Raw genomic sequence first — 24,658 nt, 5'->3', positions numbered from 1 at the left:
GGCTGGGCTTCTACAAGCAAGATGAATTTTAGGTAATGATGGCCGTATTGATTCACCAGAAACTGTATCCCAAGGGTGGTGCGTGAGATCTTTGGTATCACCGTGGGGAAACAACTGGATATAGGACTCAGCCTGACGATGCTAAGGAGAATTTATATTATCTTTGAATAAGTTAGTAGGGATGTTTGAGTTGTATATAATAATGACTATATGGCAATGGTGTATTGCACTGCTGTGGATGCTAGAAATTTGGGAAAGAGTAAGAAAAATATAAGCACTGCTTGTAGGCTGGAAAATATGCTTTGTTTCCTTTATCAAAATGAGATGGCTGGATTACATTGTGTAATTACCTTCACAACAACAAAAAGTGTCTTAGCTCAGATGAATATATTGCAAGAATCAGTGGGTGGAAATGTAAGTCAAGAAATTCTAAGAAAGTAATGAGGCTTGGAACTGTAGCACTAAGTGTGATGAACTGCTGAAAGAAACTGCTAGTGTACGTATCAAAACTGGATGTCTTTCTGGGGAATGCATGTTAGCCAAGCAGAAATTCCTGAGCTCGGTGTATGGGGAATGATGCAATGCTATACTCTGTGACACAGAGGAGGTTAGTCAGGATGAGTTAATGGTCCTTTCTGGCCTCAAAAGCTGTAAATCAAGGAAAGTGTTTTAAACATTTTAGGCCAAATGCTACTTATTTCATTCAGTAAAGACATCCACCAATTTCAAGGAAGCGTTGAGGCAAGTAGCATCTGAGCAGAAAGCAGCACAGAGTCAGGAAGAATAAAGCTTATTAAGTGTACCTTTTACATTAGTATAAACATTGCACATTCTGTATATTGCAGATTTGAGGACCAGGGCTTTAGGCTGCACTCAGTGTGGCACACAGCAAACTAAGCAATACGCGCAGTAAAAGTATTGAGAGATAAACAGACGGGGTGGGAACATGGAATAGTAGATACAGGGCCCACTGAACATGCCATTTGCTACTGTTTCAGGTACTCATGTTGAGAAAAATAACTTTAATTGTTTTGGCGGGGAACACTGCTGTGTAGACTGAAATGGGAGAAAGAATGTAAACAAAGGGTAACGATCACTTGCTGTGTTATCGTAGCTTGTAGAAATGTCTTGTGGGTCATGGCAGGGACTTTTGACAGACATCATTCTGTTTAATATCTCCATTGGTAATCTCAAAGTAGAGGTAAACAGCACAATAGTGAAATGTGCTGATGATACTAAACCAGGAAGGAATGTAAACAGGAGACAGCAGATAAATGATATCAAAGCACCGCTGGATATTAGAAAGCTGCATGCAAAAGAAAACAGCTCCCAAACAACTAATGAAAAGAAAGAAAGAGGAGGGGAAGAAAGGAAAAGGAGGAGAAAAGGAAAAGAGAAGGGAAGGAAATGGAAAGGAAAGGAAAGGAAGAGAGAGGGAAAAGGAAGGGAAAAGAAAAGGAATAAGAGGAGAAAAGGAGGGGGAAAGGAAAGGAAAAGGAAAGGAAGGGAAAAGGAGAAGGAGGGGAAAAGGAGGAGAGAAGGAAGGGAAAAGAAGGAAGCTGGAATGTACTTGTCCTAGCTATCACTGTTGCTGATAGGGTTTCAGGGCACAGTGGGCAGCAGATCAGATGGAAATGATACATGAAGTATCTTTTACATTTCAATTACATAAAATCTACAGCTATCTACATTCAGGCATATGTCATGAAGTAGGGAGGTAATAGTTCGCTTGTAAAGCTCTGTGCTATTAGTTCAAGTCTGTGTTCAATACTGCCAGCCACTGACTGACTGGAAGGACTTGGAAGAAATCCCGCAGCAATTCAAAGGGTGGAAAAATCACTTTGGGGGAAAGACTGAAGCAGAAATCCAGCATGTCATTAAGTATAAACTTAACTAAGTACATGGGCTGTACTGGTGACTTTCAACTCCCTTTATAGCCCTGCTAGGTGAATTTAACAAAGGAACCACATATCAGCTTAAACAGTGCACATACTTAAGCACTTCAATAGACTGCAACAGGAGCTTGAGGAAAGGTGACGTGCCCCCGAGCACTGAAAGGCACATTATTGTCTGCATGGAAATCAGCAGGAAGGCATGTATTTCTATAAAGCTGGGCTGTTTCTTACCCCTGCAACAAAGGTCTGCAAAGGAGGTTTAAACCAGCTGGCATTGTTTAGCTGGAAGTGATGAAGACAGCAAAATGAAGCCTCTTGGGTGTGAATTGCTTAAAGGTGAGAAGGGGAGGACTGTCAGATAGTCCTCTAGGGGGAATTCATATCGCTGGGGGTTTTAGGATAGATTTGAATAAAGCACCAGAGAATGCCTATAAAGAATAGCTTTATGTCTTTATGTTGGAATGCTGAAAGTGCTTCCCGATTCCAAGAATTTCTGATCATATGAAGTTGCTACAAACGCTCCACAGTTCAAGGTGGGAAGAATGTCTGCTTTATGACCTCTGAAATCATCTCTGAGACTGTTTATAAAAGAATTCCCGTGAGACTGGATTCCTGATGTTGATTTTAGAACCAAGGAAAATTAATCTTTAAAGAATAGAGCTGTGAAATGCCCAATCACAAATATGCTGGGAATATCTCTTCTGTGTAACCATTTATTGTTCTTGTAACAGAGAATTATCTGGAGTAGAGGGCAGCCTGTTCTCAAAGAATGGCATTTTGGGGGAGTTAGTACTCGGCTCTTACTGAAAGACTAAGGAAGGTGAATACCCACCTACTTAAACTTTTGCGACAAACCAAATTGTTATTTATTTATTTCTTAACTTTTCCTCAGAAACAGAAGAAAAAACTCCCTTCTGAAAAATAAATGACACTTCAGTGTTTCATTCGAATAATCATTTTAGAATTCCTTAGAATTTAGAATTAATATCTGATGGTTTCATAATTAGAATTAGCAAGAGGACATCTAATATTTAATGTAAGAATTTAGTAGTGAAGTGTTGACTATGGCAAGGATTTAGTCTTGGAAAGTTAGCAGACACTCTTCTGGGCTTGACTAGTCAATATCCACAAGAATTTAATAAAACCCCTACATAGGTTAGGAAAAGAAGCAAGTGGGAAAGATTAAGTGAATGATGATTACAGTGGAGCTTCCCTTTACAAATGTTGATTGACCACATGCTTCAAGGTTGTGTTTGTCTTCAGTGGATGGAAGTCAGAATGTGGGGTTAAATCATTTACATGAGTGAATATCTACATTTTCTTCTTTTGCTTCTTTCTTAGTGCCTGTTATAGTCCATTTTTTACATTGCACTGCTTCATTCATCCCTTATTTATTCTTCTCTCTGGATAGGATGTGTCTATAAGATGGTTTAAGTAATTAACTTGCAACCTATTGTTCTTCTCACACAGTAATTTAGCTCTAATGTTCAGCACTCGGGCCCTTTAGGATGCAGAGTTGCTACAGCAATGTTAAGATTTTTCTGTGTAGTACAGTACAAAAGCTACCAAAAGAGGGCAACATATGAGCCAACAATGAGAAATGTATCCTGAGGAGCTTACAGTTCTGTATCTGTGACACCCTTCCCCCCCTTTCTTTTTATGATAGAGCAAGAAATTTTAGCAGAGCTGGTCAGAAAACAGTATTTCCATTATGTGGGAAATTCTAGCACGTGGGGAAAAGAAGTCAAGGTGCTGGTTTTCACAGAATGAAAATTCAGAAAAGAAAAAAATGATTTGGCATGATGGAAGTGTTCCAAAATCATCAAATAGTTCACACACCAGCAAGCCTGGAAGTTATAATGACATTTAAATATTTAATTTAGTAGGGAAAGAGGTTAAAGTATGTGTTTATATTAAATATATGCTATGAAGTTCAAAACAAACTGAAACGAAGCAAGGAGTACTTCAATGTTCTTACTTTATGAAAACAATGCTATTACTATTATTGAATGTAAACGTTATTTGAATTTGTCTCCATTAAAATGTTGTCAAAATAAGTATGCTCTCAAAAAGGCTGATTGAGAACAAGCTGTATCTTCTGAAAGAATAAGTTCCCTCTGGACATAGCTTAATTACATTCGCTCTCAGTGAAATGCCTGAGAGAATACTTCAGAGTACTCTTAATAATCCTGCAAAGGACTCGGGTAAACCAGCCACGTGCCAGGACCATCCCTGATGCTATGTCTGTAGCACTCAATAAAGTGCCTGACGTGTGAGCTCAACAGCTCGTATACCCTGGACAGCACAGAATGTGCAGTCATTGGCAAATGGTTTGTTATAAACAAAGGTTTTGTTTTTTTTTCAAGGTATTCAATAGCACCACAAGGAGTTAGTCTTGAACGTGTGCCAGTGTGGCAATGGATACAGTAAGCAAATATAATCTACCTCACTTCAGGTAAATATTTGGCTACAGATGTATTGAGAGCTCTTTAATTCTCTGTACACTTCTACCATGAGAACCAGAGGAAAGGCTACAGAGGTATAAAGACTGGAGTGTCATTTTTTGTTCTTCTCTTATCAGCTGCCCAGATAGGCCAGCTGCCAGTCCAATTTAAAATCTCACCGGAGGAAATAAATGAAGGCCTGTAGGTGTAGAAATCTGCTGTTTATACGGCTGCACCAAGTCCTTGCTAACTCATATAGGCAAAGTCTTCATGCAGATATGCAAAATTCGGTGTTATCTGAGAGGTTGACAATGGAATTTAGGGCATCGACTTCTTTTTTTCATTCTCTCTAACCCCCTCCCCCCCCCCCTTCCCTTCTCCTTCCTCTATTTCTTTTCTTTTTCTTTTCCCTCCCTCTTATTTCTTTTTCTCCAGATCAACTTCAGTTTGCTTCTACGACAGCTCAAAATGCTGGAAAGGAGAGAAGGTAGATGTATGATCTATCTGGAGGGCAATGAAATGGTTTTGAAAGTTCAGTAGTACTCACCTTTCTTGAAGTCAGGACATTCTGCTTGAAGGAACAATGCTCGTCTCATTTATCCAGGTCTTGCTTTTGCATCTGTATTTCTGTTGATGCCAAAAGAAGGGAAAATTTATTCTTCTGAACCAGAAATAAGTAGAGAGTTCTGTCTGGAGGATTTCTCCATTGTCTGTTCTGCCACACAAACAGCAACTTTGCATCATTCACCCGATGAGGGGCTACAGAACCACAGGGTATAAAATAAGATGTTTAGTACAGGATTGACAGCTGTGTACAATGTATGTGGTGCTGTATCAAGTACACTGACTCTAATCACAGTGTTTTCAGACAGCTCCTACATTCTGAGTATGCGGGAAGCTATATATACTCATCTGCTTGGCCCTTGTTTCTTGTACTGCACATCTATTTTTGATTAATGTCTTGATACTCCCTCCCAGGCAACAAGTCTGCTTCTGGGACTCAAACAAGAAACAGTTACAGAATATAATACATGCATTTTAATGGCACTAGGAGGTATGGTTCATTATAAAATACTGTCTATTTGCAGGAAGAATGGTGAATTGTATTCTTAAATAGCCTTGCCTTGGAGGTATAAGCCTACACAGCAAGGTCTGACTGCCATCTGTGTCACTCCTTTACCAGCAGCTCTTAGTGGCAGGGATTTACTCAGGAAAGGACTGGCCCGTGCCCATAGATGCACTGATTCTCACAAGCAGTTCTGCATGTGCCTTTGCATCCCAACTTCTGTCAAATTCAAGCCTAAAGTCCAGAAAGCAACGATAGCACTGACAGTAGTCACTTCAGAATAGGAAGCTATTGCTTTAGCTTTGTGAACACAGTCCAGACTTCTGTATCTTGTTTTGAAATGATTTTTAGACATGCCTTGGCTTCTCTGAGCTATCAGAGTTTCACCCTACAAGGCAGGTTGTGAGGAGGGATGTGTTACCTCCTTTGCGAATGTGGTATGTGACCGCTGTTACATCACATCTGAAGACAGATGGATCTCTGAGGGAACTGCAGCATCCAATCATGTGTTTTGTGTCCCTTGGTATTGATTCATGTGGTTAGTCTGTTTCTGATTTTATTTCTGTGTAGTTCAAGGGCAAGTCTGTGGTGTGCCCCATGTACCCGAGAAAGGGTGCAAAAGGCAGCCTGAAAATAAATAAATCAAAACCAGATAGACTAATTGCACAGACAAATGCCAAGGGAGGAGAAGATACATCTCTACAATCAGTTATGCTTGTCCTGTTGGAGGAGAGTCTGATGTTTCAGCGTGTGACGTAACTGCCACACTGGAGAAGAGTGGGAGCGTCCTCTTCCTTGTCTGGTGGAGCAGAACCCTGTGGTGTGGTTGCCCACATGGCATGGCATGTCCCAGCTTGGGGAGGCCCAGCTCCCCAAGGATGGGGTGGGGAGGAGTGAAGCTGGGAAGTGGGAGGCTGTGTTTGCCTCACCAGTGCCTCCCCCAGCAGCCAGCAGGGCTAAGCTGACATGAGGAAGGATGTAATCTACTGCTGGTTGTGTTATGCTCTGAGCACATTACTTCCTTCCATGGAATAAGAGGATAGTCATGGATGTCATTGTGGCTCATAGGCTGCTGGGGCAGCACAGCTCTGTGCCTTGCCTACAATCAAATGACTTGGGTGTGTGAATTAGGAAGGCTTTTGATGTCATTCTCTGAGCGCTGCACTGCGGGAGACAAAGACTTCTTAATGTAACATCAGGCTCTCTCTTAAACATAACCATGAAACTAACTTTGACTTGCCAGCAGCTGATACAGGCAGTGGCCTCCTTGCACCACTCTGGCACTTAGCATAAGAAATGTCATTATGTGGGCGGATTAGGCAGAACCTGTCAAAGTTGCATGTGAGTTCTTTGGCGGCGTTTCCTTCCCTGGGTTAATAATGCTGAGGAGATGGGGAGTGGGTTGACACATTCTCTGGCATGTGTCATGTAACCCAGTGAAGTGGAGGACATGTCAGCCACAAGACTTTTTTGCTTTAGTAAGCTGCAGGCAGAAGTGACATGCCGTAGCGGCTAGCAGCCTTAATCCTATGTGTATTCACACCACCAACACTTGCAGAATGGTCTCAGCTTCCCCAGGGCACTGCTATGGAGCCAGAGGTATGTCTGGAGGAAAGAGTAAGGGAATGAATCCAGACAGATATTGTTTAACCCTGGGAAACAGTAGTAGGCAGAGGCACATGCATAACATATTACCTATAGGCAGACCCCAAAAATCTTTACAAGTTTACTGTTATGATCTTTTGGAATCATCATAGCGTTATGATAGAATTGCTGGAGTTGAAGGAGACCTTTAAAGCTCATCTAGTCCAACTCCCCTGCAATGAACAGGGACATCTACAGCTACATCTCCACGTGAGCTACATAGCAGCTCAATTCAGCAGAGGTTACAAAGAATCCATGTATCTGATAGGAAAAGGCTTTTGGGACAGAAGAAAACAAGACAGCTGGAGACTGATGAAATTTATGATGTAGTCACTGTTGCTGGCTCTCTGATCTGTAAGGGGATGTTGGTAAGAGTGATGGGGGAGAATTTCCCAAGGAACATCACAGTCACAAGGTAAATTGTCCTCGGGGATAAGAGAGTGATCAGGGGAACAGGGAAGGGCGGTGTATTCATTCGCACAGCAAAGCCTGGTTTGCACAGCTCCCTGCTTAAATCCTGTGCCAACACAGCTTAGTCCCTGGCTGAGGCTGTGTGCTGGGGGGTTCCTCACAAATCACTGTCAGCGTAGCAGAAGATGGCACAGGCATGTTTACCCAGTATGCCTGAAATGCCATCTCCTGTCACTGCCAGAATGTTGCAGGCTGTGTTCAATTGCCAGGAAAAGACGTGGCAGCTGGGCGTTAGCTGTGTGTCACAGAACATAGCGGTCGTGGGTTTGGTCTGAATTGTGGGGGCAAGTGGGGGCAATACCCTGTTCACTGAAAAGAGACACTGTGTTGTGTTTTCCTTATCATTCATAATTTCAAAATAGGGAAGAAAAAAAATTGGACCGTCTCTGTGAGTATCTGCATGTGAAGGACAACTGGTACTTTGTTATAGAGTCTGTGGTCAGGAATTACCACCACAGGTGCCATGCTCCAGTTCCCTGTAAAAATGAAGAGCAGTAGTGGCATAAGCACATATATTAATTGGTAAAAATACTGCTCTGTGGTCATAGCACCTGCCAGCATGGATGGGAAGGCTGTATGGTAGCCCCAAAGTGATGGCATTGCTTCCTCCCTTCACTTGCTGATGTCACAACACAAGATTGTAGAATGAGGGTGAGAGATACTGTGCAGTAGCTACACCTCCTACAAGCACACACCTTATCTGCCAGTTTGGGTGATGCTCCTGTGTTAGATGCAGGTGGTTTGTACATCAGTCAGCTGGTGATGAGTGTGGGGGGTTGAGCGGATGGACAGGAGACAGAAGGGCTGATCTGGGATGAGCTGATGCACCCATTCTGCAATAGTAGAGCAAGAGCTGAGATGGGAAATGACTGCCACTTAATTCCTGCATTGCTTGTCATTCGGGTGAAGCTGGAGACAACCTGTATCAGCATGATGCCTGACATGGAATTTGCATTGTCCTGTGATCAGCGTGACCCTGCTCAGATCAGCAGATAACGTCACACCTCCCATTGCGTAACACCATCGTGTTCTCTAGATCCTGAGCATGCAATAGTTATTGAGTTGGCTGTTTGTGCACTGGGGAGGGAATTCAAATATTTTTAAGCACTTCAAATGGTAGATAGGTGCCCTTTGTTGAGAGTAAAGCAACCTGATTCCTCATATGTCCACATATTGAAAGGATGAAATTTGTGCCAGCAGGGATAAAGGAAGAGCTTTTATCTGTGTACGAGTACATTACGTGCAAGGGTGCACATCAGCATTTAGGTAGATGTCAGTGTTTTGTAATTCCAGGATCCCGTAACTTAAATAATCCTCTGCTGCTACAATGTTTTTCATTAGCAGTCAAATAAAAAATAGCCTAAATTCTACGTGTTCATTTATTGCTTTAGTGCTCCCCCTTCCCCCAAATTTTGTGCTTGCGTTCTTGCATGGCAGTGTGTTTGTTGTTTGGTTTCTTATTTGTTTTTATTTGAAATCTTATTCCATGTGCTTTCTGAAGTCTTGCTGAGCAGAGAGCTCAGAAAATGTGTATGTTTATGTACCTTTGTCCGTGCACAAAGACTGATGGATAGCTAATAAAATGCACATCTCTGCGGTCCTTTCATGCTTACGATCCCCCAGCAGAAGTTGTGAGTATTCAAATAAAATAGGACTGATCCAAAATGTACATATTTAGCTTAGATAATGGCAGCCCCCAGATATGTGCCTCTTTTGGCTGCTGGAAATCTGTCAGCTGAACAAAGAGCAGGATACACTGTGAATCAGGCTGTCCTAAAAGCTTTATGTGATAGACACACTTTATGGAGTTATTTCCATTTTTTCCAACATTTCCAAAGTAGACTCGGATCCTAATTATCATGAAGACAAATTGCCCAAATCATTAGTTGAAGAAAAGGGTTGCACAGTGCATTCTGAAAGTCAGGATGTAAGTTAAAAGAAAACAGTTTTTCCTAAGGCTGTATATAATGCTATATAAAGCTTCTCCTTGTTCCTTCCATCTGCAAAATTATTCCTGAAAAGTCATTTTGAATTTGTCTTTTTGCTGTTTTTCAGGGAGGAGAAAATATAAATGAGCTGTAAAGCTCGCGTTGTTCTGAACTCTTTCTTTCCTCCTTTACCGATGAGTTGATCAAACAGAATTCCACTAGAAACAAATGTTATTATGGGATTAGCAGAACGATGCCAGAGTTCAGATACTAAACATTAGAAAAAAAACAAACAAACAAAAAAATCACCAGTGGGCTTAATGACGTGAAGGAAGTTGTAGTTTAAACATCAAGGTCAATTATTTCGTTAAATATTGTTTAAAAGTTACTTGCCTTGAAACAAAACCAGAGCTATCCATTTCCCAAAACTGCAAACAGATTATTCTGCCCCTGTTTGTCAGCTTCAGTAGATAACTTCTATTTGATCTTCAAATGGAAACCGTTTCTGTTTCAGATTTATACAACAGGCTGCCTCTTAAAAGAAGGAAAAAAAAAAAAGATCTTAAGGCTGGAGCTGCTGTTTGCTTTCCATTCTAATCTTGTGAGAAGATTTGCATAAGAAAAGCAAGTTGATTCGAGTCTAGGTTTTTCTGTCTACATCGAAGGCGTGAGTACCAGCCCCTGCCGTCCATTTATTCAGAAGGAAAATGATGGATTTGTAAGTCAGGTGAGCAGGAAATCCCTCAGTCAGCTCAGCTAGATTCCTCTAAGAGTAACAGGGGTTGCTAATGGAAGCTAACTGGAGTTTAGTCAAGCAATTATAGCAGTCAAACATAGGGAGTCCAAAACCTAAAACCTCCAGTTCCAGGTATGTTTCCTGAGACTGTATACTCAGCTTTAAAACAACATCCAGAATGGGTATTTCCTGAACCTCGCAGAGCAGCCTCTCATGTCTGCATGTAACAGCCTCACAGCTTCTAACAGCCTCATCTCATTTGGGACCTCAGTGAGTGGAGCAGTGCTGGGTGGGGATGCACTGGGTGTCCTAACTGAGTGCATGCCCTCAGCTCCAAGTGTGACACCTGGAACAAACCAGTTCATTCTGTGTAGAATGGGAATATACAGCCGTGCCTACAAGTGTGGTGTGAAGCATGACAGTTTAATGTGTGCAATGTACTTTGAGATTCTTTTGGTGTACAGAAAGACAAGCTGTTTTATGGGAAGAGGCTTAGGAGGGATGTTTTGGACCAAGGGGTCAAGTCCCTTGCTGTGGGTGGTAACCACATCTCAGAGGCTGGTCCGCAAACCATCTTCCAGCTGCTTGGACAACTTCGTGCCTGTGGAAGGCCTTTCTGGGTCCCCCCCCTCCTCTGACGGAGTGAAGCTGCTTTTCTGTTTTCATCTTGAATCCCTTCTTCATCCGTTCTTCCCAATTCTTTCTCTTATAATTATTTTATTTGGGAGAAAGGGAGGGAAATTGTCTCATAATTTTGAGATTCATTTGCATTTTCCTCTGAGCCCCAAGCACCTGGTGGAAAGGCGCCAGCAATGCTGTAGGCTGCTTCGATGTACCAATAAAAATAAAATAAAATTTAAAAAAAAATTTAAAAAAAAGAGTAAGAAAAGAGCCATTCTTAGAAAGCCTCCAGCGTTCCAGCTCGAGTACAAACAGCTTCTTATTTGGGACTCTCCTTGAGTAAACCAACAGCCCCGGGCGAAGGGGCGCAGCTCTGTGGTCTTGCACAAACCCAGACCCTTCGGGGCGGGTCGGGGGGGGATACGACAGGGAAGGAGGAAAGGGGAGGGAAAGAGGGAACCACCCGCAAACCGCTGCTGGGACCTCGGTCAAACGGGGTGACGCTGTGCCGGCGCGAAGTAGCGCGGCGGAGCCCCCCGTCCTTGCCCGCCCCGCCCGGGGTTCTGCCCGCTCCCCCGGCTTCGGCGGCGCGGCAGATCCCCGCGCTGAGCCTCGCCTCGGGCTTCTCTTTGCCCAGGGAACGGGCACGGTCGCTGGAGCTGCGCTCCCGTGGGCCGGTATTGATTTTTTCGTTTGTTCGGTTTTGGTCCCCGCACTTCGCTCTCGGTTCTTTCTCCCGCACCGGCGCTACCGCTCGTGTCCTGCCCCGCAGCAGTCTGCGGGCTTGCAACGGATGAGAGCGAGTATTCGAAACCTCTTCCTCCTCCCCGTAGCGGAGGACAGAGGCATTAAGACCGCGTCCCCCGGCGGCCTGCACCCTCGGTTCCCATGGGGGACTGCGGTGCGTGGGGAGATGCGGGGCTGTGGCAAGGCTGCGGGGTCACCGGGAGGTGTGGACTGGAGCGTGGGTACCGGCGGGCTACCGGGAAATGCACCGAGGAGCCGCCAGCCCGTGGGGATCTCTAAACAACTAAATCATCCTCCCCATCCCCCACCCGCCCGGGACCCTCAGCTCAGTAACGCTGAAGGAAGAACAACAAAACGCCCTCGAAGCTCGGCACCCCCAAAGAAAGTAGAAAACAAAAGAGATCGAGTCACCAGCACACCCCACGAGCAGCCCCCAAACGGCGAGGAGAGGCGAGCCGGCTTCCAGCCAGTAGGGGGTCGGGCTCCCAGGAACCCCCTCGCCCTCCACCATCGTCCGCTCCTTCCTAATTCCTTCCAGTTTAACCAGATTCCCCTACTGACAATGGGGTCGAGTGGGGTTTCAAGCCCGAGCCCCATTATATTGAAAGAGCAAGAAAGCAGATGCAGGTGAAGCTCCTAACACTTGCAGGGGGTCGGGGCTCCTCGCACTAACGAGGCCAGCCTCGGGGAGGGCTCCCGAAGAGGAGCGGGGCAGCCCCCGTGGGCAGCGGGGAGCGGGGTCCTCCCGCAGCGCTGTGCTCCGCCGGGCTGTGCCTCGGAGATCGCATCGAGAGCTTTTCCGGGAACGGGCAGCTCCTGTCAGCTCCCCGACGGGAGGGGGTGGGGAAATGAAAGAGAAAAGGCCAAAGAAACAGCGCGATTTTGGGAGCGGGACCAAATCCTAACGTGTTACATAAAAGCCACGGGCGGTTCTTATCAGCGAGCCCGGCCTGAAGAGGAACAATCCCCAGGAGCGGTTCCAAAACAGCCCCGTTAAAGGAACAATTGTGAAATGCCAACTTCCCACCAGAGCACGAACAGCGGGAGCCGGGCATGTCCCGTCTGTAACCGGGCTTCTGACAAGCGACAGAGAGAGGGGAGGGGATGGGGGGGATCCTCTCTTGACAAGATTTATCAAGAAACATTTAACTGGGCTTTAATCATATTAGCAAGAGCCCAATTAGGGCTGAGAGCGAAGCGAGGCGGCTGGCGGACTGCGGGGGGAGGAGGAGAAGGGGGGGGAGGAGCGAGCGGTGGAGTCACTCGAGGATAAAGTCCTTTCATCGGGCTGCGCTCTCGGCGAGCAGAGGAGTGCGAATAATCGCTGCCCTTCACTGGGGGACGGGGGAGGGAGCGGGCGGGGAATGTGTGTAAAGGATCATTAAGGCCAGGCAGAAGGGTTTTTTGGTGTTGTTGTTGTTTTTAATTATGACGGCTGTTTAGGTGCTGTCCCTGGGTTTTCTCGGGCTCTGTTCTCAGGAGCGGAGCGGGGAAGAACTGAAGGGGCCCGGCCGCACCTGCCGCACCGCCCTGGTAGAGCGGAAAGGACTCTCATTCCCGAGTCAAAGAGGGGCTCTGAATCCCCCGCCGCTCCCCTCTAACTTCCCCGAAGGATAAATCCCCTAAAAAATCCTTCCCCGGGCGCTTCTCCGTGATGCGCAGCTCCTGGCAGGGGGAAGGGGGGGGACGGCTCTCGCCCCTCTGGACCCCATCTCGGTGAGCAGGGCCGGGGGTTCTCCGTGGTTCGCTGAAAGCCCCGAGAGAATCGCGGTGCTGCGGCCGCCCGGGACAGGAGAAGTGGGTGGAAAGTGCCTCCCCGGGGGGTTGCTCATATTTTCCCCTCGCCTCCTACTCAGCTTTAGCACGGGCATCCTGCCCCGTCCTTAGGGAGCGGCCCTTTGCAGCTGCGGGGATGGGGAGGGCGCAGGACAGCAATGAAGCTAGCTCCCGTGGGAGAGGTGGGGCCTGAGGGAGCGGCGATGCCCCCCGGGTCGCGCCGCATGTGGCACTCCGGTGGGAGCGCGGCCGTGACCCTGCCCGCGGCTTTCGAGACATCGCCGACAGCTGCCAGCAGCTGCCTCGCTCTTCTGCCACCACCCGCGAACGCCAGGAGCGGGGCGATAAGGCTGTTGGGCAGCGGTTCGCCTTTAGCCCAAGAGAAGCAGCCTCTGTGCACAGCGGGGCAGAAGCTGCTGGCTTTTTTTTTTTTTTTTTTTTTCTTTTTAAACAGGTTAGAGGAGGGGGAGGCATTGCCACGGGCATCCCTGCTGTCGGGAACGATCCCCAGTGCACGGAGGGGGTCTTCCCCGCTCATCTCCCAATCCGTGTTCACCCCTCCCCGCATCCCGAGGCGGCCGCAGTCCCCCCCTTCGGAGCCGTGCGGCCCCATCCCCGCCGCTCCGTGCCCTCTCGCTGACCGTCTTCCCTCCCCCTTCCTCGCTCCATCCACGCTTACCTTTCCGGCCCGGCCGCCGAGGGGCTCGCCCCCCCCCGCTCCCGCCCCCCGCCCCGTCGCCGCCGGCCCCGCCGAGGGGGTGCCGCACGCCGCCGCGCCGGCAGGGACCCGGCTCTCGCCTCGCAAAGCGCTCGACTGGCGCTGGCAGCCCCGCCGGGTTCATCCGAGGACAGTGGCGGCTCCGCGCCGCGGCTCGTCTGGCTGCCAACGCCGCGGCAAAGACTGATGCTGCCGCGGCCGAGGGTGACTCACGGCGGCCCGCGGCTGCCGCTGATTAGCGGATCAGAGAGCAGAGTGGGAAGCGGGCACAGCGCGGCCGCTCCTTCCCCGGGCACCGCCGGTCGGGCCGGGCCGGGCCGCCCCGAGTCACACATCCTTCCCCTTCCAGCCCCCCTCAGCTCCTGCACAATGTATTTTTATTCCTTCGGAATAAACCGACGGCTTTGTCGGAGCACAAATTCACCCTTCCAACAGCGAAAAGTCCTCCCCCAGCCCCTTCCCTGCCGCGTTGAGAGCCCCGACGGCACCACGGTGCGCAGCCCGCAGCGCTCCAGCGGCGCCCGCCTCAACGTAAGTGCCCGCGTTGCGGCCACCTCCCGAGGGGCTGCGGGGCCGGGAGGGGGTGGCCGAGCCCCGTGTGCCCCGGGGTTGCCAGGAGGTTCTGTGGGGCTGAGCTTGGGTGGGCCCAAGGCTGAGTACAAGCTGCCTCCTGGTTCTTGGCTGTGTCCTTCGGTGGTGTCATGCTGGTTTGCAGGGTTCACCCAAACCTCGTGGTTCTGAGGCCCGGTGGTGGGCAGGCTGGGGCTGATCTCCTGCCTTGTCCCCACCTCGGCTTCCCTTTCCTAGTGTAGTGTGGTGTGGCATGCCCGAGGTGGGAAGAGAGACGTGGGCACCTGGGGAGAGATGTGGGCTCAGTGTCAGGGAAGAAGGTGAGCATCAGTGTGGAGCATGTGGATGGCCATACTCAGCATGTGGGTTGCTGAGTTGTAGCTGCGTGTGGTTTCCATGGTGTCCCTGTGGCATGTCCCAGCTAGAACATGCTGCAGAAGTTTTCATGGTGAGCGTGTTTTCCTGTTTCCCAGGTGCAGCCCGACTGATTGCATTCCACACCCTCTACACTGGGCTGTCAGTGACTCTGAGAAACATACTGCCTGTGTGACATCTGCGTTCTGAAGTGTGTTTTTGAAGGGAAGCTATGGCAAAATGTATCTTCCTGTGCACATTGTAGGCACAGCTCTAAAAGCAGTGGCTCCCTGAAATGAAGAGATTATTAAAAGCATATTTGTTAGGAAACTCAAGCCATGAAGGTATTGGGATTGAGTGCTGTGTTCTCTGGATGCACATTTATTCTGGATGCAGAAAGAACGCGTGATTGGGCCTGTACTTAAAAATATTCCAGCTTGTCAGAAATAGGCTAAAATGACAAGCCATGGGCTGGTGGATGGGGATCGTCTTGTCAGTGATTCAACTTTAAGTTCATTTTTAAGTCCAGATTTCAATCCTTTGAGGAAAAAGAGTAGGAGTAGGAAGAGGCTATTATAATAGAAATGCTGACATTGCTAACTGTGGCGGTGTGAATTCACTACTATAATAAGACCTCAGCTGGCAGCCTGATTCCAAAGAGGTGATGTTATCCTGTAATAATGCAATCAGTTCGTTGGCTGTAACATAGGAAGCTGGGAATTGGTTTATTTTAATGCTATTTTTGGCCAAAATGTAAAAAAGAGCAAAAAAAAATCTATAAGATGCCAGAATCAAGGCAGGAGAGCTACCTTCACTGCTTAAACTAATAAACAGAGCCCTTGTTGAACATTTTGCACTTCAGAGCAGTTGTTAGAAAAGCATATTTTAAAAGGGACAGCTAGGGAGAATGCAAGCTTTCAAGCTAGGGATTGGAGGATGGAAAAGCCCAAGGGTGGAACATTGTTAGAAGTTTTCAGAGAGGTCCTGAAAGCACAATGGTCACTTTACAAAATAGAAGTTTTCTCCTGGGTAATTGCTGAATGAGTTTTGCATTGATTTTCAGCTGTGAATTTCAAGGAAAAAGAGGGGAAAAAAAATAATAAAGGAATGAAAAAGACAAGTGCCCTGTTAGTAATTCAGAATTATGCTGCAAGCATTAAAAAGAAAAATGCATCAGATATTAGCAAAATTGGAAATAAGCATGTCAACTTCTGAGCTTGTATTTTCCAGCCATTGCATCTTTCTTTTTGTAATGACTTTTAAGGAATAAACATTCTGACTTTATATTTACCTTGTTCTCAGACTAGGAAAACGAGCACAAGTAAGATTGATTTGTGAGACATATATGTCAGTGAAACTGTGATGGTGAAACCTTCTGTAGCAGATTTGTCAGTGATGTTAGCGAGGTCAGGATTTTACTCAGCCTGAGTGTAGAGCTGTTGCAGCAAATTACAAGGGTATAGACAGAATTTATTATCCATCTAATTCAGGTTTGGGTTTTCCTGTTGTCCTTGATTGAGTTCCTTATATTTAGCCTGAATCAAAATTTACTGAGGTCAGTGGGAATATCTGTGTTGGGGTCATGAACTCTTTGAAGGATCAAATCTTCAGTTCCTTCATGCTGCTCGGAAGCCCAACAGTATCAAGTCCAAGATAATATCTCAAGTATGTGAAGATAGTTATAACAAAGTAAGTAACGACTGTAGCCAAATCGTAACTCATTTTAGCAGAGCACTTTGTGAGTAACAGAGCCCTACAAGAATACTTGGGTGTGTCTGAGTCAACCAGTTCTGGAAATCCTATGATGTGCAGCTGCAGAAACTACACAGATTCTTGAAAAATTGTCAACAAAACCTGAAACGACCCTGAGGGTTTTAATACAAATTTGTCGAAATTTCTTGAAAGTCCTGTTTCCTGAGTTATAGACAAGCTCTGTTCTGCTTATTAATAAATCACTTTGCCCAGTAACTCATGATAAGTATGCTAAAAGTGCTACAGTGACTACCTCGTTCACCTGATCTTCTTAAAGCAACATTAACCTTCTTTTTAGACTTGACATTTAACAAAGCATTATAAATATTATAACCACTTGTGAATGTGTATACTCTGGACTGCAGAAAATTAGGTTGGCATTTATTGTCAGGCTTCCATCCAAAAACATACGAGATAATTTGTGTTATATGGCCATTGGCACTACAGAGTGACAAGTTGGAAGAGGTATTTTGAGAGCAGTTCCAGAGTTGCCTTAAACACTCGTTTGAAGTGAGAAAAACAGATGTGATATAATGATAGTTGTTTTGCTTTTATTGTGGAAGAGAATATAAGCTTGTGATTACTGATTGGATATGAAATAAAACTTTATGGCTGTATGAACCGGACGTAGCATGTCAGCAATCAAACAGGATGCCAGGGAAGCATTGCATATTAGCTCTGTAGAAAGAATCAAAGTACAGTTAATCACAGTTTCTGACAATACAAAAATGAGAGGGCACTGATTAAAATGATCAAATTTAGAATTAAATCCACAACAAAGAGTCAGTGGCAGAACTTCATTTCCGTAGGATATTGTGGATACAAGAAGTAGAAAGGATTCATAAGAGGATCAGAGAAATTCATTCAGGGATATTCATGTATGGAGACAGAGCGTGATAGTCTGAATTTTGGCTGCCATGGAGGAAGTCTGCAAACCTCTAGTTGTTGGAAATACTAGGACCTTATCAGGTTAGGGCTTGCTCCAGACAATGTATTTTTACATTATTTTTTCATAAGTATTAACTTTTGGTGACCACAGAGAGATTACATTAGCACAGTATTATATAGACATTGCAGCTTCCTTGGTGCATGACTGTAAAGTGAACTTGTATGTTATTTATTTGACAATATGCTGACCTAGAGCTTCCATGCTGCCACCTATTTCTACTTTTTTCTTCACTCATTTATTATTTTCTGCCTTTTGGATGGAAAATCCCTCCTGAGTGGGCCAGGTTATACTGGATATCTCATACAGAAGGGTTTCTTATTTCATACATGACTTACTCATGTTGCAGAAGCAGGGTGACTAATGAGTGCTGGAATTTAGCTTAATGTTACATTTTGCATCTTGGATTTCTGTATCAGTTGATGGAGCACTCAGCCTACTGCAAATAATTTTCTGTTCTTTTTTCTACCCCCTACCTCTGCTCTTTCTTCAGTTTTGTGATCCTGGAGAACATTACAACTTTCTAAAATATTACATAATTACATCAAAATGCTCCAAGCGCTGTACAAACACATAGAACGTCCTTGTGATGCAAAGGAGAGACCAGGGTTTGATTAGGCATGATGCCACATTGTTCTAGGCCCATGAGTCAGCAAAGGTCTTAGGTACGCGTCGCCTGTGTAGAGAAGCAGCACTGAACTATTCACATTGCAAATACAAGGCTTTAGATGATAGCTGGCAGTATCAGCCTTAGGTCCACAAGGATTAAAACTGAGTTCCATGTGCCAGTGATACTTCTGAATGCAAATCACAGGACCCCAAATACAAGGGCAAACTTGCAGTTGAAAAGAAGCTCTCCAGTGCACTAAGATGCACTGTACAAGCAGGCCAGACAAAGGGCATCTCAGAAAGAGGTGGAAAAACAAAGTCCAAAATTACAAGCAACTTATTATCTCAGCTGGAAACAGGAGGGAGGGGGATATCTATAACTACTTCCCCCCCCCCCCCCAAATTTCAGTTAGGCTTGTAGTACTGTAACTTACACACAGTTCCATGTCAGATTTTGGGCTGTGTGTTTTCTTACAGTCTTTCAGGGCTCCTTGGGCTTGGGAAGAGCTAGTGTACAAAGGTTTGTTTGCCCAGGGGGCTTTATTCAGTGCAAAGAGGTGGTAACAGCAGTTGCTGTTAGTTGTTGCCTTACAGGTAAAGATTGGGGGTTGCTGTGCAAGCAAGTCTTTTCCGCTCTGTTCCAGTTAAAAGTCAGCCCATCTAGATGAAACTGGGGAAAAAATATTGTTACAGCTTTTGTTTATTCTCAGGAAATGAGAAGGAGATGAGGAGGAAGGCAAGAATCCAGGTCTGTACACAGGAATGGCAAGTCTGTTGCATCAAGCCCTGACTTCAGACCTAGTGGGCACATGCAATATAAATGTGCTGAGTCCAATCTTGCTAATCAGATTGCAGTCAGTTGCGATAAAGGGTCTGATGCTTTCCAGGATAAATTGGCCATTTAGTTTGTGTTTCTAACCAGTCAATAAAGCTCAAACAATTCTCTTCTAGAAATTTGTATTAAAATTGCCTTATTCCTAAGTGTCTATATTTGGATATGAATTGTAGGAACTTGGAGATATACGTAGAGTTCAGTTAAATTTTGACACAGCAGTAACTGCATTTTCCTAATCTGTAAACAAGGTTTTACGCAAGATTCCTGGCACTAAAAGTCTGTTTGAAATTGAGTTGTGGAAGTGCAAGAGTTCATAACCCTTCTCTTGCAGCAGCTCAGACAGTGCAAGCTGAATACTGAGTACCTGACTTAAGGTGGCAAGGTCTTCCTAAGCTAAGTGGGCAGAGCACTAGATGAGAGCAGCATTGCTGCCAGCTACATGGCAAAGATGTGGGTATTGCAAAAAATGATTTCCTTCTCTTTTGTCAGGAAAAATTAATGATACATTTACAAAACATAGAACGGAATTTGAGGGATAGGAAGGGAAGAAGAGAGGAAGAGAAGAGAGAAGCGGAGTAGGGTGACATGGGAGGACTACAAAAATGCCATTCATTACTTCAAGGAGAAAATGCATGCAATAAAAGCAAAAGGATCAGATATAACAATGGTCTGATAGTTACTGAGGATGGTCACCTCACAAATGTGGATACAGATAATGCAGAGATTTCTAATGGCTGGTGAGCAGCCCTGTGGGAAGGAATCTGGGGTTCCGGTTGGTGGCAAATTGTGTAAGTCAAACAGTGTGCTCTAGCTGGCAAAAGGGCCAACCGTACCCTGGGGCTCAGTATGCCTAGCACTGCTGCCAGGTGAGGGAGTGGATTGTCCCGCTGTGCCCTGTGCTGTGTACCCTCACCTTAAGCACGGTGTACAGTTTTGGGCACCACAGTGTAAGAAAGACAAAAAACCATCGGAGAGTGTCCAATGGAGGGCTATGAAGACGGGGGAAGGTTTGGAGGGCAAGATGAGTGTGTGAAGCAGATGAAGTCCCTGGATTTGCTCAGCCCAGAGCAGGGGGGGCTGAGGGGACACCTCATGGTGGCCTACAGCTCCTCACATGGAGTGGAGGTGCTGTGCTGAGCTCTGCTCTGTGTGACAGTGACAGGGCCCAAGGGAACGACATGGAGCTGCATCAGGGGAGAGGCAGCTGGGGGTCAGGAAAAGGATCTGCACCAGAGGGCTGTGAGCATGGAACAGCCTGCACAGGGCAGTGGGCATGGCTCTGAGCTTCTGGAGTTCAAGGAGTGATGGGACAGTGCTCTCAGACATGGTTTGAATTTTGGGTGGTCCTGTATGGAGCTGAGAGTTGGATTCAGTGAACCTTGTGGGTCTCTTCCAACTTGGGATATTCTGTGAGTCTATGAATAGCACAGAATAGAATAGAACTAAATGGTTCAGTTGGAAGGGGCCTACCAAGATTTAGTCCAACTGCAATGCGCTTTGTAGTCCAAACACTTTCTCAGGCTGAGCTTCAAAGTCTTCAATGCGAGAATGGATTCAGCAGCAGGTATTAGTGTTCTACAGCTCACTAAGTTCAACTTTTGACAGTAATGGAATAGTTTTCCATTGCAAGCCTTTACATCTTTGTTTATTTAGTATGCGTGGACTGCTGTTGCTGGCTTAACAGTTATTTGGAGAATAATCTGGTGAGTACATTAGTTCATGTATGGATTATAAAATATATCTGGTCATTCACTTTATGTTAAGATTTATTTATGTGCTTTTGCTAAGTAACAAACAGCTCTTACAGAGTTTGCTACACATATGAAGACCATGTGGTATTAGAGGTTATAAATACACCAGTTAAAAACATTCCAGGCAATTATAAATCACTATAATATGCAGTCCCAGTGGTTTGACGAATAATATATTTACTAACTTACTAACCACTTATCAGAGTGATTTGTGTGGTACTTAATTTTATATTCAGTGTAAGTTTTCTATAAGGCCTAAGTTTGTTTTCTTTTGCCAGAAGCATTCATTTCTGAGTCAAAACTCAGTCTCTTTTGCAAAACAGAGGAAAATCAAAGAAGCATGATAATCAGTCTAAACTCATCTAAAGTGCTTTAAAAATAGCCAGCCCACCTACTGCTCTGGGAGATTAGATAGTGCAGCATACAGAAGCACAGTGCAGGGTAGCTAAGGAACCATGCAGTATGCAAGCTTTTCCAAATGCACTTGAAGCAGTGGCTCTCAGCAACACATTTGCTCCTGCCAGACCTTCTGCCTCTCACATTCCCACTCCCTTACTGCTGGGTAAGCAGAACATTTAATTCCGTCCATGGGAAATGGTGCCGCACAGATTTTTGTCTCCAAATTGACAGCTTATAGTGGAGAGACTGGTAGCAGGAGGAGGTTGAAAAGAGAGAGATGGTGTTGTTCAGTCGCTGGTGTGGTGGCGGTGGAGCGCCAGTTGTCACTTGGGCTGTCACAATGATGGCCTGTGTAAACTGAAGTAAAATTCTAACAGCTAGGTCTGCAAAGGGCTGCAGGCATCCCACTGCCCTGTGTGGGCCTTGCTAGGCTCCACAAAGCCATGCCTAGCTGTCATCTAACTCTGTAATGATCTCGGCTCTGCCAGGGAGAGCATCACAATTGCCTGATGGCTCTGGAAGGGGTCTCGGGCAAAACCTTTACTTGTTAGTCTTCTCAGCAGTGCTATACAATCCGATTGCAGTAGATACTATCTCTTGATGGATCCCATGGTTTTTGTGGTGATGTGTAAGCACATAATGCATATACACTAATCAAATCAAACTGATCTTCATAGGAAGTATTTTGATATACACACACACACACACACATATATATATATTCTTGCTCTTCCCTCTGTCAAGCTCTCTTTGAGAGCTTGTTATAAAACTCTGCTCATCTGTTTTTCTAGTTGTCTGTTATCAGTATTCTACCTTCAATTGATTCACATGGCTGGTCACCTTACCTAATTTCCCAATAAACAGTCTACTGGTGAAAGAGTTTTTGGCATGCAAACAGCATACATTGCAAAAGACACTCTAGGAGGAAGAGTGATATGTATGTGCGTTACAGCACTGCTGCTTAGATCATGTGCCCACATAGCTGTATCTGTGGGGAATTTTGCACCAAAATAAACTTTGAAGTTGAGTAAAGCAAAGGGGATTTTCCCATCACAGATCAAACAGAATGTACTGTGCAGCAAAATGAGGAAATCCAGTCTCATGATTTTCAGCATCACTGATTTTGAAAGGGTTAACAACCTGCCAGTAACTGCATCTTATTAATGTAATGCATGTTGGCATTTCTTTTGCATATTCTTGTTATGGAGTTTGATGAAACAGCTTTTGTTTGTTCACACTTGTCTCTCTTAAAATTTGTATATCATTAGTAAATCATCCTTCTTTTTCTGCAACAGCTTGCACTTTCTTCTGCATGCAGGCAGAAGTCAACTCAGTCTATTAGTTTAGATTGTCATTTTAAGCTTGATTTTAAAATGGTGTAGACTTTTAATGCTCCTGATAACTAAGACTGTAACCAGTTTACACATTGAGATCTGTTAATTTATCTGTCTGCAGAAGTCCATCACTCTAGGAATGGAAGGGGAGATGCCTGGACCTACAACATGATATGAGGCTCTTAATACATTTTTGAATGCACACTGAGGAGGCAGGAAAAAAGAATTGATAGTGTGAGTCTAAGTTAATATGTGGACTGACCTTAATTGTCTCCAATTGGAAAGATATTATTTTCTTTTTTTTTAATTTTTTTTTTTTTTTAATTTTTTTTCCCCTAACAATATTTCAAAGGTATATGGTGACCTTTGGTAGTAAATATAATCATAGGGTGTGGGTTTTTAGTCTTTGCATTATTTTAGGTATCTTATTTAGGTGATACTGGAGTTCCCCAGATGTTTAGCAACATTTCAAAAGGTGATTTTTCTTGTGTTTTTTTTTTAGATCCTTGAAAGGGTGTTGTTCTCACATAGAATGTGTTTTTTTCCGTCTAAACACAAGCTGTAAATAGACATACAGGTAATACCGTGTGAACCTTTGAGTCAGCTGCTTCCACTTCTCATGTGTTCTATCCTAGATAATTTCAGGAAATTATTATTAAGCCTTATAAGCTCAGAAATAAAATGTCCTTGAGTGGTATTTGAAATGGAAATGAAAAGTTTTAGCATATGTATTAAGTATAAATGTTAAAAAAAAAAAGTAATCCCAGAGTTAACAGACAAGTAGAAATTTTACAGGGTTGTTATAGACACAATGACATCTGTTTTTTATTGCAGTTAATGAGTCCTAATATGATGTGCCATTTTGTGTTATGTAACCATTTATTATTAATCTCCATCTCCTGTTACAAATCAGTTCTCAATGCTTTTTTTTCTTCTCATCGTTCTTGAGATACTACGTAGCTATATATATTCACGCTTATTGCAATCAAAGATATTCTGCTGTATTAAGAATTTTTAAGTACTTGGAGATAGATTCTGCATTCTTCATCAAGTAACTCTTGTCCTAATCATTACCAGGAATTGAACCTGGAACTACCACAGCTAGGGGATATCTTGACAATTTGAGCTCAAACAGTCTAAATCTTCTGGCTAGCAGTTGCAGGAGAGTCATGCTTTTTGTGGCTCTGGCAGAAGATACTACTTGGAGAGGGAATTATGCTTGTGCAACTCCAAACTGCCAGAGAAATCCAGGGGAATTTGGGGGTTTGCAGGGAATGCAAAATTAGTCTTTTCCAGGAGCTTCCCAGTAAGCATGAAAGGGTTGTGTGTGTGTGTGCGTGTGTGTGATGGATAGAGGGAAATTCTAACATCTGACATTGCTAAGTGCGTCCTGCAGTTTTCCATTAGTGATGGTGGAGTCCTTCAGTGAATCCCTTCAGGAGTAACCATTTGGCATTTCCTAAACCCATGTCTGTATATCATGTAAAGCTCAGTGTTACCACTCTAAAGGAAGACCTTGAAAAGTTAAATGCCATTGGAATTTAGTAATGTAGGCCACACTGTAAACTGTGGTTAAGTTGAGCTGAGGCCTGCTTCTGAGAAGAACCTGTATTTGATTAAACCCTGCCTCTAGCTAGATAAAAATGAGTTTGAAGTAGATTAATATAAAAACAGTTAAAAGCTTCCTCGTTGTTGTCAGTTTCCAAAATGAAACTTGTCAAGAGTTTGGCAGAAAGAGTTCAAAGGCAGATCTTATTCTGAGCTGAGAAAAACAAATCCAAAGGAGCAAACAGCAATATGGATCTTCTCATGTTTGGTTGACTCAAATGAATTTTCTCCATGTATGCTGTGGCTTTATGGCCTTCATTTCTACTTGCCAAGCCTTTTTTTTCTTCCAGACTACAGCCCTGCAAGAGTTTTGTCTCATAGCTTTGTCTAGCACAGAAATATCTTCTGTACTGCTTGGCCTATCTTCTCATGGCCTTCATGAATCTTCTCTGACATTTACTGTGCATAATTATTATGAGAACATAAACCAAGGGCAAAACTCGAAAGATAGTTT

At 44.7% G+C, this 24,658-nt stretch overlaps 1 protein-coding gene and 1 long non-coding RNA gene across 11 annotated transcripts in view; one reads left to right on the top strand and one right to left on the bottom strand.

The window, feature by feature from the left end:
• LOC146760791 (uncharacterized) overlaps positions 1–13,999 on the bottom strand; it is a 49,528-nt gene extending 35,529 nt beyond the window's left edge. For 4 of the 5 annotated variants that reach the window (XR_014947274.1, XR_014947277.1, XR_014947275.1 and 1 more), the window contains exon 1: positions 4,887–13,999. This is a non-coding gene — a long non-coding RNA (uncharacterized LOC146760791). The remainder of the gene's footprint in view (positions 1–4,886) is intronic. The other variant, XR_014947278.1, reaches the window with a different exon arrangement.
• Positions 14,000–14,074: 75 nt separating this feature from the next.
• The window catches only part of LOC146760789 (uncharacterized), a 207,806-nt gene continuing 197,222 nt past the window's right edge, over positions 14,075–24,658 (top strand). For all 6 annotated transcript variants that reach the window (XR_014947269.1, XR_014947268.1, XR_014947266.1 and 3 more), the window contains exon 1: positions 14,075–14,577. The gene's annotated coding sequence lies outside the window, so the exon portion shown is untranslated. The remainder of the gene's footprint in view (positions 14,578–24,658) is intronic.

The sequence above is a fragment of the Coturnix japonica genome, chromosome 5 (genome assembly GCF_054131305.1).
Source record: "Coturnix japonica strain WE chromosome 5, WE-NBRP24, whole genome shotgun sequence".
NCBI classification, from domain to species: domain Eukaryota; kingdom Metazoa; phylum Chordata; class Aves; order Galliformes; family Phasianidae; genus Coturnix; species Coturnix japonica.
Note: the sequence above shows the minus strand (reverse complement) of the source record. Positions and strands in the feature narration are given on the sequence as shown.